General features: G+C 41.6%; 1 protein-coding gene across 3 annotated transcripts in view; it reads left to right on the top strand.

The window, feature by feature from the left end:
- Positions 1-13,650: 13,650 nt before the first annotated feature.
- Positions 13,651-19,179, top strand: part of ITPRID1 (ITPR interacting domain containing 1) — a 67,414-nt gene continuing 61,885 nt past the window's right edge. For all 3 annotated transcript variants that reach the window (XM_074575518.1, XM_074575520.1, XM_074575517.1), the window contains exon 1: positions 13,651-13,783. The gene's annotated coding sequence lies outside the window, so the exon portion shown is untranslated. The remainder of the gene's footprint in view (positions 13,784-19,179) is intronic.

Genomic DNA, 19,179 nt, shown 5'->3' with positions numbered 1-19,179 from the left:
AAAGCCCAGTATAATGGAGACACAATGCCTACTGAGAAGTCCTATGACTCTGTTAATAATCGGATAGTTTTAAGCAAAATCCAGTTCAGACCTTGGTGCACAATCAGGAGTGAAAGAAGAGAGAGTTTAATCTATGGATAGATAGGTGGATATGTACTTTACAGCCCCTTTAAAAAGTATGTCTTTAAAGTTGGGGTCACGACTTCCAAAAATACAGACATTTAGTCACTAGAGGGAGACATGATCTCATATAACCTAGAGCGTGCTTACCACCACGAAGAGATTGGTGATAAAAATTCCCAGTGTGGAGTGCTACCGCCCAAGTGAAAGGCTGCTGATTTGTTAAGCATCTGGGGCCCATGGGGACTGGAGAGAGTAAAAGAAGCCTTCGTGGACCCACCTGATCCTCCAGGACAGCATCAGCAATGCCTGTCTGTAAAACACATCTGATCTGGGTTCCAGTGAGATCACCTTTAGCTGCAGAGAGCAGAAAAAGCTTTAACCACATCTTCAGCCAGTGCTGGTCCGTCCCACGTTGCTCGTTTTTCTCAAGAAACCTGCTCAGTAAGACACCGTTTCTCACCCCAAAGCAACATGGCTGGGTGGAGAAGTAGAAGATCGATGCAGAAGGCCCTGTCTTTCCTCAGAGGCTTTTCTGCTGTCAGAAGTGGACTGGCACACGTTACCAGCTCCTGCTGCGTGCTGCCCAATAGCCGTCTATTCCCCCACTGCTGCCTTTGCGCTGAGCAGAGAGGCCGCTCGGGGGTAGCCAGCGAGGGAAGGAGGTGCAGGGGAGGCCCGTGGGCCATTTGTTGGCACAGGTGGGAGAAGACCTGTTTTTCTCTTGGTGCAAGACCCTGCAGGGGACAATCGGTGCAACTGTTTGGCTGGAGAGAGCGGTATGCAAGGCTGGATTGACAGGGTCTCACCCCGGTGATTTACTTTAAAAAGGAAAGCTTAGGTGCAAACATTAGAGGCAGATTTTATGCCCACTGGAAAGTGCTTTGATCAAAGCACCAAGCCCAGTGCGAAGTCTGCACAAGTGTTATTATTCATCCAAAAAACAAACAGAGCAAGCCAAAGGCCCTGTCCACACTGGGATCAGGATTGGGCTAGCACCAACCGTGTTGCTGCTGATAAAACCACAGGGAAACATCTCTACATCTGGAGCTTCTGTTCAGTGTTAATCCATACTGGGATACTGTTTAATAATATATTTAACAAGAGTACTGCAAATGTGTGGTAAATGACATTTTTTACCATTACATTAATAATAGGTGTTATTTATCCCTTATTGCCCAGAAACATTTTAGGGACTGCTGTTAATATTTCCTCAAAATAAATGTTTATGGAATCATTAACTCTGGTTTTATTTGCCATATTTCTCACAAAGCTTCTGAGTCATGCCTTCAAGTCTGCTAGGATTTGTGATCCTATTTTCTGTTTGCTTTGTACATTTTGTCTGTCTGTGTAATTTGAAGGGAGAATTGCAGAGTGTAAGATGGAGGCAAGTATTCTTTATTTTAATTAAAATGCTAACATAAGAAATTATCTTATTGAGTGATTGTGTTGTAACACAGCCACTTGCTCTGCCATACAGTAGTTAAGTGTGATTTGATGCTTCCTCTAGAATGCTTCCTATTCTCCAGGGCTTATGCTGTAGCCAAAAAAATTCCCTTTAAGCTGAAACTTGGCACGCAAAAGCTCAGCTAAACTTCAGTGCTGCTTGAAACTTAAAACACAAAACTTTCCGTTCCCATGTTCAAGTTGCTTTGGGACACTACACCTGGTCGTTCCTTGTATGGTTTCTTTGTGGAGTGAAAAATGTCTTTCTCATATTAAAAATGGAACGTTGCAGTTTGTAATGGGAACTCATTACTGCTGACTGCAGAAATATCCTGTATCATAGGCCAGCTGAGTTCTGGATGGACATACATACATCACTGCACAGGAAGAAAATATTAATTCCTTTTTTTGGCAGGTTTTGCCTGCGTTGCCCTTCCTAAATTGAAGTCTCTTACGCCTTGTGGAGGGGCCATGACACAGCCTCCGTGGCTGACCCTGGTCAGAGACAGGGATGTCAGCTAGAGCTGGACGTTTGGTCTGATCCAGGCGTGAGCCGTTGTCTCTTCTCAACAGCACAGTGAACAGGGGGATTGAGGAGTCTTGATACAGTGCCAACGGTGTGAGTCTAGACTCTGCTGTAGACCTTAACGAATATTTCACCTATGGTTATTTACATGTAAATGGTTTCTGAAGCAAGCCAAGTGTGTTGCTGAGCACATTGCCTGTTCCCGTGCCACTGACTACAGGAAGCTGGTCAGAACAATCTGATTGGCCGGTTAGGTTTGGGTAGATTTTTAATCTTTCAATGAACAATGTATGCATACAGATGGGAGAAGAGAGGCAAGCCTACTGTAACCTGAGGATACATAAAGATTGAGTCAAGCACATCTTGCACACCTAGGACCAGCAAGGTTGCAAAGTTGGACAATGTGTATCTACCTGGCCTTTTTTTTCGGTAAATTGTGTGCCTTATTGATTCAAGCTATTTTTGCGGCATGCTTTTCCAAGATATTTACCATAAATTTAGCAGTTTCGGGTGACTGGGAAGTGTTTTCTAAAAGAATTTGTCTCCTGATTTTATTTATAGTCACCCTTTGAAATGTCTTTGCACATAAAAAATGAGAAAGATGACGTTTATTTGACAAAAGATGTCTTTGTCTATGAGATGCCTATGAAAAACGTTCCTTTTGATGGAAATAAGGAAAAATTTTAGTTCTTTTAGTATAGGAGAAAAGGAGCACTCAAAGTTTTTGCAGTTGGAGAAGTACTGATTGACATTTGGGAATGGGGAAATAAACTCTCGGGTAGAAGAATTTGTAGTCATTTAAACCAGTCAAGGGTCAGAAGGACATGACAAGACCTAGCACAATGGCAGAGGAAACTGAAGGCTGATAAATGCAAGTCATTTATCTTGGGATAATGAAGGGAGAATTCGAAATCGCCCATCCATTTTTGAGGTTACAGGTTAACTTCAATACTGATACCACTCAACACAGGTCAGTCAAAACTAGTCAGTCTCTAATAGTAGCTCAAAAATAGACAAAATGTTAGCACCTGTAGAAGTTGGACTATAAAATGATGTCAATATCAGTTACAGTTACAGAACAGCATGAGTCTGATAATGGTACTATATGGATCAGTTGTGATCATGGTGTGTTGTCACCTGCAACATAGGATCAGAGAAGGGCCAGTACAGAAGATGCAGATCTATTTCCCCACCACCGCTCCCCCACCCCCATGCCAGACAACTCTTGTGTTAAATTCGTAAGAGTCCAGTGCTTCTATGTCAGTACGGCTTAGCAAACCTGCTTTTGGCAGCAGAGACTCAGAAACTGGTGTGGATCTTCCTGGTCTGCCATTTCCACGCCTGTGGGGGTACAAAGTTGTATAAATCCAGAAGAAAGCCTGAATCACCGTCTTCTAGCTTTCCATGGGTCACTTGTTCATTTTCTCTATTTCGAAACACCAAACCTCCAGTGACCGAAGGAAGTCTATTTGCATGCCATGTCATTTGATCCTACAAGAAGTGGAGCATTTTCCTGCCTTCTCCGGTGAAGCATCTACTTACCTGGTCAGCTTTGAGCACGTGAGTGACTTGGAGGTTCTTGTAGGAACTCACATGCGTGATAATCCTGGGCAAGAGCTGGGCAAGCAGAAACTCTTAGGACCTCGTGCTGGTGTGGCAATGGTCTGTCAGAAGACAACGGGTGCATGAGCTGGCAAGGGAGTTCGCTGCATTTAGGTGGAAGAAGAATGGCTGCTAAAAAGATGAAGCAATGTGGTCTGACTCTGCCCTCAGAAATTATGGGAATCACTGGCCTGAAAGAGATGGGGCGACATTTATGCAGAAGTGTCTTAAGAGGAATGAAACCCGTTTGCAACCTTTGTGGGGTTAGTCTTTTCGTATTTCTGAGAGATAAATCGGTGAACAAGGTGAGTTAATAGTACATAAGTAAAATTGAAGCCTACAGCAATTAAATTAAAAGCTAAAAAGATTTGGAATGGTAAAACTGAATACATTTTAATTGAACATAATTCTATTGAAGACTATTAAATTACCACAGTGGAATAGAAGCACAAAAAAACATGATAATGAGCTCCTGAATGAAAATTTTAAATGGATAAACTGAAAAATTGCAGGTACCCCGGTGTATGACATGCAGAGTGCTCATGATATGAGAACATGAATTATTTATATCTTCTTTAAATGTAGAATGTAAATTTGTTTTGAATTAATTTCTATTGGGAAATCACTACACAGTAAACATAACTGTCTCTCAGGGCGATGTTTTTTCCTTTTAATTATTATTATTATTATTTTATCATATTGTTGTTTGAAGAGGGGAAGAAAAAATGGCAAATTTTCTGGTAGTAAGTTATTTAAGTAACAGTTATATTGAAAAAATGCTGTGCTTTACTTTGGGGTGAAATATACTGTAAACTAGACAGTTACTTAGGACACAGAGACTCCGATTTGATGTTGCTGTGCTGGGGCAAAGAGGTTGGCATCTCTTTGTTTTTCCTACAGCAGCACAGTAAGTTGGTAGACTGGTACAGGGCATGAAAGGGTCAGGCTAGCGCCTTGCTACTCTTGTGGCCTGTGGGATGCAGAGGCAAGTGCCAAACTTTATGCTAAGGCAGTAATGGCCATAGAAATAGTCTAAGGCTGGAGGAAAAGCTCTTGTGAGTAGGGAGAGAGCTGTTAAAGGAATGAGCCACTGTTATTGTTAACCTTAATTTCTTTTCTTTGTTTTTGCTTGTACAAGTGTGTTCAACAGTAAGGGAATGTATTACTTCGGGGGAATTAGGACAAACAGGTTTGTTAAACGATTGGTATGCTCATAGCTTGCCTGTTGGCATTGTTTTATTCAAGCGATTATTGCTTCACTTCTATAATACTCCTGCTGGAGCAGCATGCAGGTAAGCCTGGAGTAAAGTCACTGAGGAATTAGGCCTTCCCAGCAGTATTCTGTATTCCTAAGATGAAAAAAATTTGAGGCAGAGAGCTCCTTTTCACTTCAGTGGGGCCCTGTGCTTGGGGGGGGGTCACTGAAGTATCTTTGTCTAAGACAGACTTACCGTGACTGAAGCTTTTGTAGCTTGGCCTGACCTTTGCAACCCTTGCTGCTCATTTCTAATGACACTTTATCGGGCCATCTGTCCCACCCCAGGGAATGACGATACCTCGTGGATAATGTTATGTCGCAAACAATAATTTTGAGTGGCAAGTGGAAGATTAAAAATATTAAACTGTTTTGCTACATATAATGCACTATTTTTTCATTACTTGTATCTTTGACTTGCAACCCATCTGGATCTGCAACTCCTCACTAGCTGCAAACTATGTTCTGCCCATTCTCAATCCTCTGACAATGGGAAGACGATGAGCTAAAAATGTAAAGATTTTTGTTCTTATTATTTTGGAACAACTGCTCTCCCGTTTTCTGCTGTTTTCTTTTCATGGACCATTAGCAGCTTCCAAAGGCAATATCCTTTCACTGTCACACTATGCCATGGGGTGCCATTTCAACAACTTCAGACGAGGGCATTAAGTACAATTCTGGATGAGAGTCAGAGCATAACCAAATAAAAATAATAAAGGAAAGCTTGTAAGAGCAATTTGGAATGCTGTCCTGTGCTGAATTCATTTGCAGCTTAGCAGAGAGCTACCAATCACTGGTGATCAGCGCAATACTCCGCAGCACCTTATTTAATTGTAAAGTATTTCATACCCTAAGAAACATCACTGTTCATTTGCTTTTCCTTTTTCGGTGATCATCTTAGCTGAATGCTGAGCAGTGAATCAGTGGGAGGGGAAGAAAATTCATGTTTCTAATTCAATGAGAATAAAAACGGACTTCTTGTTGTTCCTCTCCCTTCCCCCTTGCAATTAATCTGGAGTTACGCATTTCTTAGGATAGTCTTAAAAAAAAAGTCCTGGAGGGAGGGGAAAAACCCTTCATAATCCTTTGGTAAATCTCTCAATGCATCAAGGCCAAATTGTGGCGGGCATTGCACACAGGTGCAAGCCAAAGCATCCTCCTGGCCAGCGGTAGGACTGTGGGGCAGAAGCAATTTCCTTTAGCTCACCTCCCAGGGGGACAGAGGAAGGACTGTTCTACAGGTCCTCACAGCACCCCACGCTTTGTGGAGGGCTCAGGCTACCTACATTCTTTGAAATAGCCCCTAACTTGGCACTGACTGATCTGGCACCGGCTTTTGCCTTCAGTGCTTGAACAAATTATTCATTCTTTATAGTGGGGAAGATGTGTAAGGTGCACGATGAACGGACTGCTCGGAGCTGGAGTCGAGGCAGCCGCTGACTCTGATGCTGCATTCCCTCTCTGCACCTCTTTGGTGGTAATGGATGTGCCACTTAGCAAGCACTGCTTGGAAGTGTGGTGCGGAGATCCGTGTAGAGCTTGTCAGCTGGAAAGCAAATCAGTCAAGAGGCTTAAGCATAGGACTGGGAGGTAGCTGGGATGGTTGCTGTCTTGGCTATGCTGATAGATCACTTTGGGCTAGGTATTTAACATCTGTGTAATTCTGCTTTCTCCTTCTGTAAAAGAAGGCTAATCTCTCTACTTGCGGATGTCAGAATTTTCTCCGGTGCTGGCCTGTGTAATAATATCTTACTGCCAACACAGAAGGTGTTGGGAGACTCTGTGAAGGTTTGTAAAGCACTATAAGCTTGTGTTGGGAGAGGTGTTACGTGTTACTAATGCCTTGCTATCAGAGTGTTTGCATTTGACTTGCGCCTCACATAAAATACAGTTTTGTACTACTCTCTGCTCTGCTGCACAATGTTGAGACTCACAGTTTTCTTCCTAATATAGTAACTATTTCACCTTGACATAGTAGGCTAGACGAGGGTGTCCAGTGCTGGAGGAAAAGGCAGTCTGGACGTAAGTCGGGAGATGCCAGGGCTGTAAAGAGAAGGCTAGAGCAGTTATTCCCCTGTGTCAACTCCATCCAAGTAGTACAGATTACTGAGCCTAATGTGGTGGTTTGTTTTTTTTACTTCTCTGAATTTTTTCAGTCCCTTTTTGAACTCATGCATACCCTCAGAATCTCCAGCACCCCTCGACACAGAGATCTGCAGCCTAACCACATCCTGTGTGGAGAAGTATTTCTTCCCAGTTAATTTGGAACCAACCATTGCTAATTGTATTTCATATGTCCTGCTTCTAACACCAGAAGACACAGCAGAAGATCGTTTCCTGTATCACAGTGGAACTCATGGTTTTATAAATTTCTTTAGATACCTACACCATCATCTCACGCCGAGGTGGAAGAATCCTAGTCTATTTAGTCATTCTTCTTACAAAAAAGCATGTCATACGAAAGCCGTGTCCTTCTCTTGACCATCCTTGCCACAGTTCCCTTTACCTTTTCAGTTCCAGCGTATTCTTTTAAAGAAGGAGGGACTGGAGTTGCAAACAGCATGCATAGGACGAGCATATTCTGGATGTATAAAATGCTAAACATGTGTCTTTGGTTTGCCCTCTGTGACAAGTCCGCCATTCGTGGGCTTGCATTGCAATTATTTCAGGTGGGGCAATAATGTTGTTACAGTGTCTGGGGCTATATGAGTCCTGGCGCTGTGTGATATAACAAATACTTGCCACCACTGCAGGTCTGAGCATGAGAAGAAGGAGCCATCCACACCAGCACAGCTCCCTCTCCATTCTTCCTCGCTTGCCTCTCTGCCTGCTTTATGATGCCCCACATTTCATTCGTCACCTTGGATTGTTTTCCTCTAATTGTACATTCGCTAGAAAAGCAAAAAGCCTCTCTAAAACTGCTGGACTGAAAATGAAATATAGGATGGCTGCAGGCTATGCTTTTCTTTTCTGGGAAGCACTACCATGATAATTGTTTCTACGAAAAGAAACTACTACTCTGGAAAAAAAAAAAAAAAAAGACAAAACAAAAAACCAAACACCCTTTATTTGCTTGAACCCACCATAAACTATTGCTAGTAATTATAGAAGCCGACTGCACAACAGCTTAATTTGACTTAATTGGCAATTTTTTAAAGCTGCAACACAATAAAAATAGAAAACGAACTCGGTGCACAGGTTCTGGAGATGTTAAATTTCACTTTACAAAAAAGCTGTAAACCTTCATGCAACGTGTTGGCTTGTATTTCACTTCAGTTGGTTGTGTATTTTTTTTCTTTTCTTTTTTTCTTCTGTTGTGATATGAAACTGTAGAAATACGCAGCAGGGTCTGAAAGAAGACTAAGCTTTGCCTTTTGCTCTCAGTGCTGGGTTCCAGTCTGACAGAAATGTTTCACAGTGAAAGATTATTTTATTGAGAGGGAGAAAGATCATCTGTTAGCCTTATTACTTTGTAAATGGCCACAGGGTTGGGGTTTTCTTTATTTAATTTTATTTTTTTAAGTGACTAGTATTTCTAAATGGCAAATTCTTTTATTCTCCCCAAACATTTAAGAAAACGATGGTCTACTAGAGAGACAAATCCTTTTTGAGCTACAAATTTATCCGTTGTGGGTTTAACTTTAAATAGATTAGTAGTCCCCTTTAAGTCGATTGAGCTTTAGTGGGTATTACAGAAAATTAAGCCATCTGTACACACTACCAGTGAGATAATTTAATTACACAATGTTCTGATACGGTAAGAGAACAATTTATATTAAGTCAATGTTTATTTATTTGAATGTGAGCTGAGGATTGTATATTATAATATACAGATATTATACAAGTTGATGTGATGACAGAATGAATTGATTTATACTATAAGTACCTAAAGGATGCAAATCTATGTACACAGTGAAAAGATCAAGTAAGGATCTGCAAAAGTTAAGAGTTCAGAGTTTACATCCAGCAAACCGTTTTACACCTCTCCTGTCCCATATGAACCATCTAGTCCCAGTTTTTTGGAGAGTGGCTCTGGCCATGGGATTCCTTCAGAGCTTACCTAGGAACTTCTCCAGGGAAGGTGCTGTAGACGGAAGGGACTTGGGAAGAACCTAGGAGTGCTGGTTTTGGCTGGGTAGAGTTAATTTTCTTCATAGTAGCTAGTACGGGGCTATGTTTTGGATTTGTGCTGAAAACAGTGTTGATAATACAGAGATGTTTTAGTTATTGCTGAGCAGTACTTACACAGAGTCGAGGCCTTTTCTGCTCCTCACACCGCTCTGCCAACAAGTGGGCCTGGGGTGCACAAAAAATTGGGAGGAGACACAGCCAGGACAGCTGACCCCAACTGACCAAAGGGTTATTCCATACCGTATGACGTCACGCTCAGCAATAAAACTAGGAGAAAGGATGGCAGAGGGGCCACTACTCAGGGACTGGCTGGGCATCCGTCACTGAATGGTGAGCAGTGATTTTCATTTGCATCACTTGTCTTTCTTGGGGTTTATTTCTCTCTCTTTGTTATTTTCCTTTTCATTACAATTTATTACTATCTATATTATGATATGATATGATATGATATGATATATGATATGATATGATATTATATTATATTGTTATGTTATATTTTCAATTATTAAACTGTTCTTATCTCAGCTCACAGGTTTTCTCACTTTTACCCTTCCAATTCTCTTCCCCCCAGTCCTGCCGGGAGGGGGAGTGAGCAAGCAGCTGTGCGGTGCTTAATTGCCCGCTGGGGTTAAACCACAGCACTAGGGCCCATTGCAGCTAGTGGATGTCTCCTAATGGACATTTTCCATTTGACACAATTGCAGGCCAGGCAGAAAATCAAAGAGTCAATCCAATCACCCAGTGTACCCAATACTGTGGAGAATCTATTCTAGACTTTGACATTAGTCCTCTGCTGACACAAGAAACCAGACTCTGCACTTTGTCTAGAACAGTTCAAGATCAAGAAAGATGAATATGTGAAGCTGATTCGAAGCTACGTTTGAACTTCCTTAGTCCTAGAGTTGATGTACATCAAAGGCTGTTTGAAATTTACTGGCTTCATTTGACCTAGGTAGTCACCAGTTAGATAAGTTTGCTCTCCTACTAATTGCTGTGATAGTGGCTTACAGGATCACTGGTTCCCCTGTAACAGTGATGGTTTGACTTGGTGGCTTAAACTGATTTAAAAGTTGACAAAAGAAACAGAAAAATCATCCCAGGTAATAAGGAAAATGAGCCCTACCTACAATAAAGCATGTACAAGATGCACACTTGCCGTGGAAAATGGATATGCACACCATAGCACTCAGCCATTCCTGGAAATAGCCTTTTAACTACAGTCCCATACTTGGTGTGCTCTGTGCTTGCATGAAAGAGTTATGCTGGATCATTAGTCCTCAGAGTTTATGGGACTCTCAGTTTGGTTTCTGTATGAGCTCCCTACACTCTGGTGCTGCTGAGTACCCTGCTGGAATGTGGTTTAGTCCTGAATCAAAGAGGTACTGCGGGTAAATTCTGACATCATGTGGTGATACATACATACATATATATGCCATTACTTGTTTTTTTTTCTTTAAAGTCTCATTGCTTTATAGCAAAAGGAACCATTAAAATGTGGAACTAGTTCTCCCATACTGTTCAGTCAGCATTTAAAACCCATGGGCCAGATTTGTCTATGTCTTTATGGCTACAGACTTTTCAATGAGAGCAGTAGCATGCCGCATGCTCTCCACATTGGTTAGAAAAGAAACAAGGAGGAGAACATTTGGGACTCCAGTGCAGTATAAAGCTACAGGAAATTTCTAGTATAAAATGGCAGAAGCTGCCGCACAATCTAGCTTTTCACAGTCAGTTTGAGCTCTGTTTCATTGGGAAGAGGTTGCTAGCAACAGGAGCAGGACTAGACCTTTTAAATCATTAACAGTCCTAACCTGCATATTTATTACCTGCCAACTGGCAACAACAAAGTGATTCATCTGATGTGTTCGTTGAGCAGCGGAGAACCATGCAGCCTGATTCATAAGATAAGAGAACATAATGGGGGACATGCTGTTATCTACTGAAATTCGCTGAGGGAGGTGTGGGAGAAAGTACCAAAATCCTAGCTTAAGGACTGTGAATGGAGAGGGCCCCACTTTATGGGTACCCTTTGCATTATTCCCAAGGCAGATGCAGATATTTGTGTTGCTCTGATGAAATATATCTCAAGGCAGCAGAGGATAGCATACGTGATACAGAAGTTACATGATAAAAAATTTGTTGAGGTCCTGAGGATACTCAGTCAACCACAGAAAACTCTGTACTAGCCAAAGTGCTTTCCCAACATACAGTCAGCTCCTAACAACTGTGATCACAATTTAGTGGCTTAAAATGGCAAGAAAAATTTAGACACCGAGATGGGAATTTCTTTGAGACAGTCCAAACCTGGAGTATTCACCTTAATGCTAATAGCATTTTAGCCACTGACCTATTCTTTTTGATTTCTTCTAAACTAGAAGTACCACAGAGGGGAAAAAAAAAAAAATCATTAGTATTTGCACTTCAGGGGAGTAAAGCAGTGTGTACTCACAGGCGCACAGAGAATTACATGATTGCATGAAATTTTTCAAGGCTCATGGAAGGCTAAATATGGATTTAATTGAAAATTATTGTCAGTATTTTATGACCTCAGCTGGTTTGATGTCCGTAACTGGGATATTCCAGTTGCCACACAAATGAAACACTGGAAGTTTGGATCCAGGAGTAGCTTCATTGTTAGTTAAGATTAATTTACATGCTGATTTTCATATGCTTATCCTTTTTTCCCCCGGTACACCTGTCTCTGAAAAAAAAAAATTTTTCTTAGTGTGTGTAAGTGGTTCCCTTAACCTAAATATTCATTCCTTTTCCCCGTACATTGACATTGCCTCTGGCTAAGACAACTGCGTAGAGCCAATGAGTGTGTAGGGTGGAGAGAAGAAGCTTTCGTCTTTCTGGAGTTTTTTTTCCCCCCAGACGTTAAGGTTTCCTTTTTTATTTCATATGGGAGTTGCAAGCACATGCTAAGAGAAAAGCATGATCCCAACCATAGCAAAGATTCAGCCCCATTGATTTTGTTACCAGGTTTCACTTACACCTGACCAGAAAACTAGACCAAATGACCCAGAACCGCAGCTGGGCTGAGTCAGTGTTGCTCTGCTATCTTCAGGAGACCTATTGCAGCTACAGTCATTGCTCTCTGTGACTTACCACAACTGAGGATGTGGCCCCACTCTTTTATGCATAAATTATTTCATGATGTTCAGAGCTGTACTTCTGCCAGTGAGTCAGTGCAGTGGGAAGCATCTTGGACATGGTGTATCTGTGCCTTTTCATTCGTCTTATTGAAACATCTCTTGCTCCTCTGAAGGGACTGACTCTCAAGAGTGATAACAGGTGATATGGATAGCATAGCTGTAACCCAAGGAGGCTGTATAGGCAGAAATGGAGTGCAGATAAGGGTAACTTTTTGAAACATCAATGTATGGTTATGCTCGCGTTTCCTGGCATATTGCTCTTTTGTAACTACTTCAGGGCTAATAATCTTTGACTCAAGAAGCTTGTTTGATTTTAACACTAAAGTTTTGGCTGTCTGCCTATACTCCATAAACTGTTGGACTTTTGGGTGGAGGGAGAGGTTCAACATAATGTCTAGCAATACTAAGTGCTGATCTGAATTCTCTTGGACTTAAGAAAATGTCTATTTATTATGCACATTGAGGTTTTCCTAGCTTTTTTGACTCTACATAAAGCTTGGCATGATGTGCTTAAACTAATACAACAGAAAGAATTGTTGAAAAACTCACTTCTGAGTTGTGGGTCATTATTTGTCATTACCTCACTCAGAGTCCTGTAGAAAGCAAGCTGCAATTTACCATGTGTTATTATACCACTCAGGTGCTGTAAAGAGCTCCATTTTTTAAAATAATGCAAAGTAGTAGTCTACCAATAAAAGGCAGTATTTTCTATTTAGTTCAAATAGTTGTGTGCCAGAGACATGCCCGCAGTGATCAGAAATGCTCTGTAGTGACTTCGTATTTCTTAATGTACCATAGGTTTCCTGCTTCGATATCTTACATTTCACGACTGAATCTCCTCTCCTCTCCCCTCCCCTCCTCTCCCCTCCTCTCCTCTCCTCTCCTCTCCTCTCCTCTCCTCTCCTCTCCTCTCCTCTCCTCCATTCTATTCTTGATAAGAATAGGATACTCAGGGCCCCTTCTTAAATTTCTTAATAACCATATGGGATTTGGATCTTATTCTTTGAATTTCTTATTTCATGCTGGATGCTATCATAACCCAATGGCTTCTGTTCATGCTCCTTCCATACACAACCCTTATTACAAAAGACGTAGCTTCTGCACTTGAGAATTAATTGTGAATGAACTCTTTGACCCTTAATGACAATTTGTTCTCAGGGGTACCGCCTACATTTGTTAATTGAGTCAGGTTGAGATGTCTCCAAACAACAAACATAATAATTTCAAACTCCACACCTTAGAAACAATTTGTCCAATAAACCTTCCATTTCTCTTCCACCCATCCAGGAAACACTTGCTTAAACAGATTTCATGTAAAAATTTAAGACCAATAAAGGATATTTTATTTTTTTCTGATCACTGGATTCTTAATGGAGCTTTTCTGATTATTTTTTTTTTTTTAGGTGTTTACCTCAGGGTATTTGTCTTTATATATCCTTTTGTGATGTTCATTTTGGCATTCGTCACCTTCTAGGATGTCCAGAGAGCTTGCAAAGACTGAAGTGGGAAAGGATTTTCCAAATGTCAGAAGCTGCAGTGAACATGGAGGTGAGGAAGGAGTTTCTCTTTCCAGTTTTCATGGCTATGAGAATCAGTCTCCAAGGGTGAATCACTTATCAGTTTTTTCTATGGGAAGAAATACAATTCTTTTCCCAAACTATGAACATTAGACGTACAAGCCGGTGAATAATAACAAACTGTGATGTACATTAAGTTCTGGAAGTAATACTTTGGTAATTGTTTTAATGCATGCATTATAGCAAGTACTGACAAAGTAATGACCTGATAGTATATGGTAGGTGGTCTTCTGTCCCAGGCAGAGGAGGACATCCTGGAAGACGTCAATTTAATTCTTGTCTCTGTCACAGTCCTTTTATGTGACCATGGACAGGACATTTCATCTGACAGTGACTCAGGTTTTTTAATTCTGTCAATTTATTTCTTGTTTCATTTGAATTATGGACTCTGCAAGAAGGAAATGCCTGACTCTGTGCTCCACAATGAAAAAGAAACTTGAAGAACGATAATGTAACATAACCACATTTTATAATTTTAAGAGGCTGACTCAGTTCAGTGAGTAGCATGATGAACTCTGAAGGGCATGTACTTCATGACGCTGTGTGTGGTCTGAAATCTTACGCAGAGGCAGATTGAAATCCTGATATTTTAATGAAGCTTTAGGTATGAAGAATAATACACTGTCATATTAAATGACGGTAGTGAGTTATTTCGCCAATTTGCAAGTTCCCATAACACTGTAAACAAAAATTAAAAAGCCCTACCCTTGGAAGACTTTGAAAAAGAGTCAAATCACACAAAACCCCTTGTATTTGAGAACAGCCTGAATAGAAGAGTTGCAATATTATCACAATAATTTCAAAGTAAAAGGATAAAGCTAGGAAGCCAAGTATTTCATAATGAATGCAGCATATAGCTTTTAAACAGGGCTAACATATGGACCACTAATGTGAATGTGAATGCAAATTAGATACTTTTGATTGCTTGAAATAAAGTCAGCAGAATCCAAGCTTCAAAAAGCAAATTGTGTGGATTTAACTACCTGAGTGCCACAGAAAGAATACTGTTCCTACAATATTTCCATATGAAACAAGGTAATGAAGCTAATTAAGCTAATTCTAAGGCAAGCTGCCCTAGATAACTCGAAGATGAATTGTATGTTTTCTCTGGCCCTAATTTTTTGGTTTCTTTTTTTTTTTCCCTTTTGGTTTACCTGAGTTTCTCAGCCCTGGTTTGTTTAACCTTTCGAAGCTACTCTGCTAATTTTGTCACCCAAAACTGCAGGCACTGAACAAGGTATCTGTCATTTTTAGAAGTGATACAGCTTACTACAAATATCTTGCTTTTGAGGAGAAGCAGCACAACTGGTGCTGGCTGGAAACAGCAGACACTGGGAACTCCTTAGCTCACCAAGTGTGATATAGCAGATAGTGTGATAAGGCTTTTAAGATGTTCTGGCTCAGTTAAATAAAGGGAGCAGATCAGAGATTGCCCTAAACCTTGGAAGTGCTGGTGTAACGTAGCTCAGCAGGACATACCCTGTACCCAGCCTTCCTGGGCTGTGAGCAATGGGAAAACAAAGTAATATTTGTTTTCTCCCTGAGCTGTTGCCCTTCATGCCAAAGCAGCAAGCTGCTCTTGGTGACAAGGAAAAAACAAGAGGGCTGCCTACCACCCTGCATCTGGCACGGCTTGCCCCTGTGCAGCAGTTCTCTCACCCTTGCTGCAAGCAGCGGTTTGCAGGTGCGGCAGGAGCTGCCACCAGGAGCTCTTGTGATGGGTTCCCACGGGGCTGCATAGCCTGGGGGCGGGGGAAGAGCAACCCCAGGCAGTGGGAGCCTGGGGGCTGGGATATCTCCATTCCAGCTCCACATCCTCCTTGCACGTTTTGCTGCAAAATCTTAGGCTCTACCAGAAGAGTCAAGAGATGACTTTATTCACCATACCTCCTGATCCCACAACCTTTTTCTGTCAGACCACCTCTCCTTCATCCAAGAGGCTATCCTCCAAACCGCTGTCCCCTGCAGTGGAACCAGCTCTGTAGCTCCCCTCACAGCCAGCGTTGCTTCACACCATCAGACATCTTGGCTCCCACCCCTGGCCTGGAGACATCTTGGCTCCCACCCCTGGCCTGGCCATGCTAAACATGACCGTATCCGCACCCGTTTGCTGCTGATACTCCTGCAGCTATGCTAGGTACTCCCCAGTGCGTTCCTACCACATCTGGAGATCTCCTAAGTGCATTAGATGTTTTCTAACATCCTTCCCGTATCTGGCCGCACACATCGGTACACTAGCCCAAACCCCTATAAGACTTGCCAGGTTTGGGGCAGTTGCATTAACTTCCCTTTATTGCCATAACTTAGAGAAGGGTGTACTGATCTGAAACCGAAGTTTAAGGGAAGAGGAACATGACTAAATGAGCTCATTTACATCTTTGCCAATCACTTGCCAATTTGCAAATATGTGAATTAGCGCATTCTGAAATTTGCATAAATTCACACATGGAGCTGTGCAAGACTTGGCAGCTATGAAGCAAAAAAAGAAAAAAAATGTATTAATGGCCGTGGAAAAAAGGAAAGGAAAATGGTTCCAGAATATAAATGTCTTTATGACTATATGAAGAATGGGGAAATGACTTTTGAACTTGAGATTGTTTGTCAGATTTAGAACTAGTAAAAACAGATGCAACTCTGTTGGTATCACTGCTACCCTTCTATAGAAGTCCTGAAACCAGCCTTCATGATTCAAAGCATTGACTTGGGCCCTCTTCTTTCTTGGGAAACCATAAAAAACAGTTGTGAAGACTGGGAAGAAAAATTCATACAAAATGAAAGATGCAGCGCACAAGGCATTGGCTAACGTTAGTGAAGTGTTTTGGGGGATTCTCTATCTCCCACACTGCGTGTTTCGCACCAGCATTACTCACCCCTAGGTGCACACTTGCACTCTGGAAATTATTTTGATTAAAGCAAATGATGTTTCTAACTTATGGCTGTGTTAAAATTTAAATTGAGCCTGAGGAGCTTCCCGGACCACTGTTCTTGCACTCATGATCACATGTGGGGCTTAGCTCACGAGGCTACTGAGCCCAGGTTGCAGCCTGACTTGGAGTTTTCCTCCAGAGTGATCCCTGAGAGCAACCAGGTGCATGGCGTTTGGAGCTACATCACCTCAGCTGGCGATCGGTCTTATCTGGGGCCATTTCTTCCCTTGTCTTCAGAAACATGGAGCAGCCTGAACTTGGCAGCAGCCCCTTCCTCTCCACAGGGTGCTAAAAATCTGAAGCATGCGTTTGCATCCTCACCTATTTCAGGGATGGTTGCTTGCAGGTGGACAGGTAATGCATAATCCCCGTCATCTGTACCTTCCCAAGCGCTGCTCTCTCCAGCTAGTTATTTCTCAGCAGGCAAAATAGGCTGATAATGTCGACGAATGTCAATGACTTGGGCAGTGTCAGTCCGTACCACACATTTTCATTAGCAGAAGCGTAGCCGCCTGGGATAGGCAGGGCAAGGAGTGATTTATGGCACATGTAGCTATACAAGGGGTAGCTGATGGTATTTTATGCTAACGGAATCAGGCTTTTGTCAGTGTGTTCTGCTTTGCCTGTAAAGGTGGGATTAATCACTACCAAAAAAGCACAGTCAAAGAATGAGATGCACTTTCCTAGTCCCAGATCCTGTTACCATTACACAAGGTGCTTCCTTCACCAGTGGGTCTGACCTCAGCGCCACGATCTTTTGTGAGTTGAAAATTAAAGGCACAGAGCTGTGTGCAATGCAGTGATCTAGTAACAGTATGAGGGGGTCACAGAAATATCTTCTTTGAAAACGCCTTTTTATAAGCAGCTGCTTTTTGACTGGAATGAAAATGGTAAGTTTGGCTGGAGTCTTCTGAACTCTGAAAAGTTAAGGAAATTCACACTTGCTGTTATACAAAAACTTATTTTAGATTAAAATTGCCGTGGTTTTGCAAAACTGTATTATTTTACTGAGAACGGTTTTTTGCATTATAAAATACAAATGGCATTTAGGGAAATTTTGGAAAGTGGGAGAATTACTAGATGTTGTAGGCCGACTTTTTAAAATTCAGATGAAAATGCCAGAGCACCTTCATTCTGAAGTGCCTCAATACCACAAACTTCAGGAACCTTACAAGCTTTTTGGACCATTAGATGCACAATATCCACAGATTTGTTTTTCCTAGATAAAAACAGTTGCAACAAGTTAGTCCCTGGTTACCCCTGCTACAGGGGTATGTATATTTAAAAGATTGTTCGTTAGGAAGAATGTGAGGGTATGATATATGGGGGAAGGGTGGTATAAAAGCTTGTACTCTGTTGTACTTCCAAGACATCTGAAGAGACTTGCAGCCCTCAAAGTCTTACATGTTCTTCCCTCCCTGATTTAAATGTCATACTCCATGCTGAATATGTTTACGTACTACGGTCACTGACTACCTTGTAGGCGACAGTAATTAATCTAGTAATGCTCCCCTTGGCATGGATGACACAATTGGAAATCTGTCCAGGTAGAGACAATTATGTAGAAGCAGAGAAACATAATCCTTCTGTCCCTGAAGTGACACGGTGCTTATCTGCCGCTGTTCCTATGTTTCTTCCTGTGAGAGTCAGCAACTATTTCAGTTTCTCTCATTTTATTTACTTTCAAGTCATGATTAGATTAGAGAATTCTGGTGTTGCCTCCCTCCCTTAAAATCCAGGAAGCCAGAGCTGAGCTGATTCACTTTTTAAAGATCATTTAATTGCCTTAATGAGTTTGCTTGATTCTTCAAATCTCCCGTGAAGTCATAGGCAGAAGTTAAAATGGTTTTATTTGCCTTGGAGAAAATATATCCACTTTGTACTAAACGAGTGGTTTATGTGTGTAACGCCAAAGCTTGCACAGCCTCATCTGTCCATAGCAATGATGAGGGGGCTCCCATACTGTTAGTGATGTGCCCATGTAAAATCTAGTTTGTAGGCAGAAATGACCCAAATTTTCATCACTGCTAAGTATTCCAAACCTGAAGCAGAGACAAGCCAAAGGGGTGTAATATCGTCCCAGAACAGGACGTGTTATGCAAAAGTATTCATACAAATATTCATATTTGGGATGGTCAGCTCTGGGCAATTTGCTCTTGTATAGATTTTATTTCTGATCCTCTGAAAGTAGACTCTCTTCCCTTCCTTCAGAAAGGGGAGATGATGGACCTGAGAAGGAGGATATGCCAAGTCTTGACCTGCTCCAGGCTTCCCAGGTGGTCTGAAGCAGGTCACTTAGTTTCTCTTGAGACTTTGTTCTCCATCCATCTAAGAAAAATATAGTGCATAAAGATAAATCCATTAGAGACTGGGGACTGCTCAGGAGCTGTTATAACGGCGGTGATGTGTATTAAAACTATTGCAAATATAAGTGCAACTG

Source organism: Larus michahellis, chromosome 2 (assembly GCF_964199755.1).
Source record: "Larus michahellis chromosome 2, bLarMic1.1, whole genome shotgun sequence".
In the NCBI taxonomy this organism is placed as follows: Eukaryota; Metazoa; Chordata; class Aves; order Charadriiformes; family Laridae; genus Larus; species Larus michahellis.
This window is presented reverse-complemented; position numbering and strand designations above follow the sequence as displayed.